Source organism: Anas platyrhynchos, chromosome 1, assembly GCF_047663525.1.
Source record: "Anas platyrhynchos isolate ZD024472 breed Pekin duck chromosome 1, IASCAAS_PekinDuck_T2T, whole genome shotgun sequence".
In the NCBI taxonomy this organism is placed as follows: Eukaryota; Metazoa; Chordata; class Aves; order Anseriformes; family Anatidae; genus Anas; species Anas platyrhynchos.
In genome coordinates, this window is record NC_092587.1 from 193,336,099 (window position 1) to 193,344,541 (window position 8,443).

Consider the following 8,443-nt stretch of genomic DNA (forward strand, 5'->3'; position numbering starts at 1 on the left):
TGAATGGAAACCCCAACTTAAGTTTTAACATTATTTTAAATTTTACCTTTTTCCTTTGAGTTTGCTGTGGTTTAGTTTTTTCACTGCACTTGTGACAGTTTTAAAGCTGTCTTGAAAGTAGAAGTAGTCATTGCAAAATGTGGACCAACTTTTTCATTTTCTATAATTGTTTCCATTTTACAGTTCCTTATATGCTTTAAATATTTACGCATTTTATATGCTGTGCTGTTACAATGCCCCAAAGTTCTCAACAGGACTCCATCTAGCAGATGCTGCATACATCTAGGAAGTAGAACTCTAAATAGTTCAGAATGAACAGGGTTTATGAAAGTAGAGCTATGCCAGAAAAGAGAAATAATCTCATAGCAAGGTCAGTTTTAACTCCAATGTTCAGATTTTTTGATTTAGAGGAATTACAAAAACCTTGCTGCATAAGATTTTGACTGGGTTATTGCCAGTGAATAAAAGTGCTGGCGTTCTTGACTTATATTCAGGGAAAAGAAGCATTTGAGCTATCTGTACTTAAACTGAATTTGTTCATGTAAAACCCTGTAATTTGTCATTCAAATAAATATCTTAGAGTGGCTTCATTTATTTATTTATTTATTTATTTATTTATTTTTTTAACGATTAGATGGGGATGTGACTGTGCTATCACAGAATTCTGGGGTAACAGGCCATGCATTGTTGGAAGAATTCTTTAACTCAATTAACAAGGCAACTGTAAGGTTTAATTGGTGTTTTAGAGACCTAAATCAAAGATAGCATTCATCTAGCTTAGAAGGTTCCTAAATTCTTTCAGAATGCCTTTCTGTAATTCTGCTGTTAGACATCCCCAGAACCATCCAGGCTTTAAAAATTATGATCTTTTTCAATAACATAACTACTGCTCCCCACTTAGTATTAGTTCTAAACAAGTTGTGTTCTCCATAAAACAGAACTTTTCTATTCAGACCCTCAACAAGTAGCTCAGCATTTCATCTTCATCAGCTGCCAAAAGAAATCTAACATGACACATGACATCCCTAAAAGCCGGACTATTATTAGATAATGTTGCTATGAGCTTCGTTTTTGCTGAAGCAATCACAATTTCTGTTGTCTGAAAGTAAGCTTGCCGTTCTGTGTATATGTGTCTGTCTCCCTCCTTCTCTCAGACATTCAGTTGTCTGAGGAGATACTGACAAAAGCCATCTGTGGCAAAGTGGACCATTTTCTTTCTTTGGCACTCTTACAAAATACGAGGCCTCTGCTTAAATCAGAGTAGAGATTTGAGCTTTACTTTGTCAGCTGTCCCTGGACTTGAGGTGAGGGCAACTCTTAATTTTAATGTGTGTGTGAAATGTCTCTCTTTCCCCCTTACTTCTCCTGAGGAACCAGACATGACTTAGGCAGTTGATTTCAGAACAGAGTTTAAGGCTTCTGAAGGAAGAGCTGTGCTTCTCTCAGTGCAGGCCTTACTACCTAATTCCCTTTCAGTTAATGGGCATAGGTCCAACTCCTGTGCAGCCATCTCCTTTTTGGGTAGCTTCTGTTTTTAGAATTTCACTCTTAGATATCTAACAACACTGTGCATTGTAACAGAGAGTCAGCATGTACAGTTATTTTCTTTAATTTCAGAATTCAATAAATCACCTGAACATTAGATGTTACAGTGTTGAATAGTTCTATGTCATTATGAAACACATTTCCATTTATTTCTTTTTAAGAGATTCAAATGAAATCAAGTCATGGCCTGATACTTACCATGACTAGATTGAAGGTATACTAGATGCCTACCATGTGATTTATTTAATTATGTGAGCCCATGAGATTCTTTTAGAGTCCGTGGAGAGAAATAAGCATCTCTACAGCAAAATTCATGTCTTTCTAAAACTAATTCTAAAACAGTGAGTGTATCTTATGCCCTATACTGAACTGACTTTCCCCACTAAAAATACAGGGAGGTGTGGTAACCAGCTCATATGGAGATGCCTATGTTCTGAAATGCCCTTCCCTATAAACTTGCTGTCAGAATATGAAATGTTAAATGTGACATTACAGTGTAAAAAGTTATTTGAAAAATAAAAATGAAAGGGGAAGGAATTTAATAGTTCTTTCAAAAAAACAAGTATTTGAAGCCAGAGCGTATTTTAACATGTGATTACTTTAGTGAAGCAAGCATTTAGATTTGATTGCCAGATGGGAATATTTTTTTCAAGTTTCATTTTTCAAGTTTTAATTTCTTAGTTGCCTTCAAAAATTATGACTTAAAAACTACACTCTACCATGTCAAGAATATAGTGTCTGGAACTTATGCCTGTTTCTTTACAGTGGTGCCAAAGCTTATAATCTATGATTATCAGTAGTCTTACCACTAGAAGACACTAAAAGGTTAATTTCTTGGTGTTCTTTCCATGTCTTCATTTTGATCCTAACAACAGACCATTAAGAGAAGAGTTGCTCCTCCCTGCTAATTTCTCTTTAAAAATATTCACATTTAAGACTCTGAGTGTTCATCTATTTTGTTAAGTGAAAAGAGGCCCAAACAGGAAATCTGAGCCTTGGATGCTTTACTGTCTACATTACTTCAGAGTTGTTAGTTCATTCCTTGACTCCATTTTGAGGCACTCCAGATAGATCTAAGATAAATATGCTGTAAGGAGGGCTGACTAGTATGAGATGAGCCGGCTCATGATATATTTCCTCAAGAGCAGGAGTGGTTCTTTTAGCCATCTTCTTTTCAGCACATAGGTATAGCTGAAGTTTGAAACTACTTCTAGACATCAGAAGTTGGCACAATTGAGTAATACATCATTTTAACTAATTGTATTACTGTTTCTGGAGTAGCTAAATGACAGGAAGAAGTATCTGGCATATAATAACAAATTACACTGCATAGTGTGAAATGCACCATAAACTGTTCCTGTACTTTAAATCTCTCTTGTTGCCTTCAGAACAAATTGCAACACAAGTGTTGTTTTCTTTCTAGTTCCTTTGGAAGGTCTAAGAAGTCAAAGCCAATTTGACGAGATGAGAGCAAGTTACATTAGAGAACTGGTGAAGGCAATTGGTTTGCGCCAGAAAGGCGTTGTGGCCAACTCCCAACGTTTCTATCAACTTACAAAACTGATGGATTCCATGCATGATGTAAGTTTACTTATTAATTTATTTTGCTTTTTAGGTCAGAAGGAACTAGAATTTTTTAAAAGTAATTTTATAGAAAGTAGCTAGTTAACAATTCTAAACTGAAAATGTTGTAAGTATAGTTTTCCTTTAAATAATTATATATTTAATAATCAATATGTATTGTATATATATTGTATCGTATACAATATATATGGATCTGAGAAAAAGGCCTTTGAATGCTACCACTTTGCTGTATTATTTCTGTAACTCGTACACTTGAGATAGTTGGTAGGGGTCTGTTTGTGTGTAAGTTTTCATGAAAATATTTACAAAATGCAAAGAATAGGCAATTCAAATTTCAAAGTCGGGCTACTAAGAATTAGCTAAGATAGCTAAGATTGATTTTGCAACTTCAATTCAACTACTTTTATATGTGTATTTTATGTTGTATTTTATCTATCTATATGCTGGAATTGACTTATCTTGTAGAGCTCTAATAGTGGTATCATAGAGATTCATAAGTGTTTTAAAAGATGCATCTGAATCCTTTCCACATCCTTGAGAATCCAGCATGTATCTTATGGGCTCAACATCCACTAAAACTGGGGAATGACACTCTCTATAAACCTTTACCCATTTGAATATTGTTTTTTAATGGTTTGTGTATCTCTGAAAGAGAGGCAAGAAACAAAGGTATGTGGCGATACTCCCAAAGTCTTAGCAAAGACTGTGTGAGTGGTACTAAAATACTTTAGGAAAAGTGTTTTTTTAGTTCAGTGCTGGCTGTGAGGAACTCACAAGGAGTTTAGGGAAGGATGAGGTCTTTGCTTGTTTGTATTCTTCTTCACTTAGCAAATCTGTGTTTTATTTCACTTTTTTTTTAATACATTCATTTTTTCATCCAAAAGCTTCCATTGTCACTAATTCCTCCTTCTGATGGGGGAAAAAAAAAAAGCAAAGATCCCATTCATAGAAGTCAAGAGAGGTAACAATGTGGTTAACCAGTTAGTCCACAATCCTTTGATCCACTGCTCAAACTTGTCCATGAACTTTTATTATCCATAGGAATCACATTCACTGTTAAACTATTATATTTTCTCAGATACCAGGTCACGGTGAATGAGACAACTGGTAAATGCATCCTTACAAGTGAAGTTAGACAATAGAATATTCTGAAGGGAGGATATGAAGCCTAACTTTAAGATTTACCGGTATTCAGACTCCTGTTGTCATTTGGACCTGTCTTTGCTAAACCCTTCCCTGGAGCTTAGTCAGCCAGCTTTTACGTGCAAAAGCAATTCCTGGACAGTATACTACTTGTGCTAGCCAGGTGCTCAAGGAATCTGTGATCTGACAAATGGATCTGTTTTTTGGGGGGATAAAAGTTCTATCTTACTCTCTAGTAAGAATTCTCAATCTTGAATTTCAACATTTAGAGAAAAACTCTTTGAGCTGTCTGTAGAGTCAATCTCTTAATTTCAAATACTTAAAAAATGTAAAGTAGCCTAGATGGAAGCAAGTAAGTGAGACTTACTGCAAAATATCCACCAGTTAGTTGGTTGGAATAGTGTTTGCTCCTTAGAATATCTGACAAAGAGATGGGAGATATCAGATAGACCATCTCACTGAAGAGGCTGTATGTTGTTAAAACCTAGGATAACAGAGATAATAGCATATTTGACGACATAAATGTCACAGGTCTTAAAGAAAAACTGCTATAAAATTGGAACTTCACAGAGAAGATAGAAGGGGTGAAAAAGTACATATACTTAGCAGTTGCTTTCAAGGGACAGGGGCCTATTAATTTTAATGTTAGTAGCACACTTAGGTATGGTCATAGTCAGAGCCATGGAAAACCTCACAAGGGAGTGGTAAATGCTGACTTCAGATCAATGTTTGAATAGCATATAGTAAGCAAGGCATCGAGACATGTTGTACATGATAAAATGAAAGATCGAATGCTTTTTACTACCTGCCATTGATCATGGTGCTTGTCATGAGTGAGGATTCCACCTTCTAATGCCAGTGAGTTCCTCTTTTTATAGGACATGCCATTTAGCTATATTTATGATTTTTACCTTGGGATGATATTTTAATAGGGAATGACAAATTATCTTAATTACTGATTCAAGGATTGACAGAGGATGGAATATAATGATGTCATCTGATAGATGTATGAGCTAAGTGATTGACAGCATGTTTATCTGGCTGCATTACTGTTAGCCTTATTTATCATGTTTGTGTTTTATTACTTCCAGCTAGTGAAACAGCTCCATCTCTTCTGTCTGAACACATTTCTCCAGTCCCGTGCACTGAGTGTTGAATTCCCCGAGATGATGTCAGAGGTGATTGCTGCCCAGCTACCCAAGATTTTAGCAGGGATGGTGAAACCTCTTCTCTTTCACAAAAAGTGAAATGTCTTTTCTCTTATCATAGAGATGATTTCTGGGTCATTTTTTGTTTGTTTATTTTGATCAAGATTTTGCAATGTCAGGACTTCAGTGCATTTGTCATACCCTGCCTACTGCTTTATACTTGTACCATACACAAACCACTTAAGCTCGATGTACATATTGTGAGTGCCTGATTCCATAACTGCACAAATCACAACCGCCATAAGAAATGTTTTGTAAACTTGAGTAGATTGCTCTTTAGATGTGCATAAGAATGACAATGAATAGAGTTTTCAGATTTCTAACAACAGTTATCTTATACATTTTTCTTACATATTACACACTTTCAAATTTCTGATATGACATGGTGTAAACTTTTTACTTTAATACGTTGTGTGCATGGGTACATGTGGGCATGTGCGTAATCCTAAAGATTTTAAAGGAATTAAAATGTTTATTACCTACATTTTCTCACAGATATTTCACTTTTTTGTTTACTAATCCACCTCACAGAAACATCCTTTTAAAGTTGGCTGTCCAAGATTAAGTAGACATCACTGCAGGACATTCATGAGTAACTGAAGTGCAAGCCACTGAGTATGGATTCATCTTCTTGTCTGTGCTCTTGCTGTATTGAAATTCTGAGATCAGCATGCTGTTTTCTGCATCATTCAGTGCAGTTCTTCAAAAACAGAAAACATAGGAAAATTTCAGTATATATTACACCAGAAATAATGTGTATGCAAACCCACTCAGCTTTGGTTTGTGTTATTTTTCCTTAGAAGTTTGGCACTTATTAAAGCTAAATCACTTAATTGTAATCTTAAATTTATCAACTTTAAAATTGTGTATTTCAGAAGCTTGAAATAGAAATGTTTTCACTCACTACAACTCTTAATAAACTTAATGTTTTGAATTCCAGTGTTGAATACTCAAACAAACATTACCAGCAAATTATAGAGAGATTAAATGCAAAAAGAAATATGACTACAAACATTTTGATACACACCAGGCTCATTTTAATATCATTTAATAAAGCTACATATTTTATACTTTAAAGGCATGCTGCTCTAATTGGGGTAATGGTAAGAGCTGTTGGGCTAAGTTAGCTTTATACATTTTGTACATTCAAGAAGAACATCATGTTTTATCATGGAAAAGAAATACTTGACTAAAAATGATAATGTGGTGCGTTTTTTTCTTTGATAGGGATATGAAACAACTCATGCATTTGAGGTAGTAAATTCTTGATATATTCACACAGAATCACAGAATAGTTTGGGTTGGAAAGGATCTTAAAGATCATGTAATTCCAACCCCTGCCATGGGCAGGGGCACCTCCCACCAGACCAGGTCGCTAAAAGCCCCATCCAAACTGCCCTTGAACACCTCCAGGGATGGGGCATCCACAGCTTCTCTGGGCAACCTGTCCCAGGGCCTCACCACCCTCTGAGTAAAGAATTCTCTCTAATGTCTAATCTAAATCTACCCTCTTTCAGTTTAAAACCATTATCACTGCACTTTTTTTATGACGAGTCCCTTCCCAGCTTTCCTGTAGGCCCCCTTTAGGTACTGGAAAGCGGCTATAAGGTCTCCCTGGAGCCTTCTCTTCTCCAGGCTGAACAGCCCCAGCTCCCTCAGCCTGTCTTCACAGGGGAGGTGCTCCAGCCAAATACATGGCAAATTTTTGCCAGTCACTAAAAACAATGCCCAACTTCTCTAGCAATGTAGGAAAATCAAGCCTTATTTCAGCACTTGCTGGCCATACTCTGCTGTTCTTCCCCTGCTAGATGCTGGATGCATCCATTGTGTGGGTAGCATACAGCTGACAGTAACTTGTTATGTATGGACAAATTTTTGTCAGGCAAGCAAAGGTCCACCAGGAAAAAGCTACATTATGAATAGGAATAAAAATATCCCATATAGTAGTAAAATAAATAAATAAAAGTGGAGCTAGGGCAAAGAAGTGGCCCAAGGTAAAATGGTCTAAGCAGACTTTTGTGTTAGTTTACTAGGTTCATAATTTCTAACTGCCCAGAGACAAGCTATTTCTTTCTTATTCAATGCAGTCTGACTTTTAACTGTGATCCTTAAAGCAATTGTGTTTTAATAAATAAAACAAAATTTTGTTTCTACATACCGAAGTTTTGTTTTCTTTACTTTTCTTTGTACTTACATTCAGTTAAAAAGTTGTCCATTTCCATTCAGCTTTTGTGTAGCAGCTGTATTTTCATGCATTCTTTGGGAATTTAAGTATTGTCATTTAATTTACCATCAAATTAATAGACTTCCTATGTTGCTGTTTAGATTAAACTAGTAACAGAAACTTCCTACACTAAATAAGATTCCTTGACACTCTAATTCTGTAATTACAAAATGGAGCAGGTAGTATGCTTGTTTTAGAAATGTTTTAGATGAACCAATATCTGCCTTTTACTCAATCCCTAAAATGTGTTCCAAGTGTCTGCCATGTCACTGTGTCCCACAGATATGGCAGATCAGACTGAAATGCTCTATATTTGTCTCAAAGATATAATAAAAAAGGATGAATAGATTCCTTTTGGGAACAGATAGCAAAGGTTACAACATTTTCAAACTGTATTTCTTGAACATCTGTAACTCACAGAAAAAACTCCCAGAACTTCATGGTTCTGTTAAATGATGTACTACATAAGACAGAACAAGTTTGACTAAATCAGACTGCTATATCATTTGAAAATCCTGTATTCACTACTAGATTGTTTGAAGTTGGACAAAAGTATTTCAATTTAAGATCTTTCATCTTTGGGTGGTGTTTATAAAAGAGCCTATGGTCTCCATTTTGATGCAATCATTTGCTTCAGATTACACAGATGCCATTATCAGTATTCAAGACACAAGATTATTTCCTTTCCTATATAAATCTCATTTAGTGCAACTTTTCAGCACTGGACTGATGCCCAGAG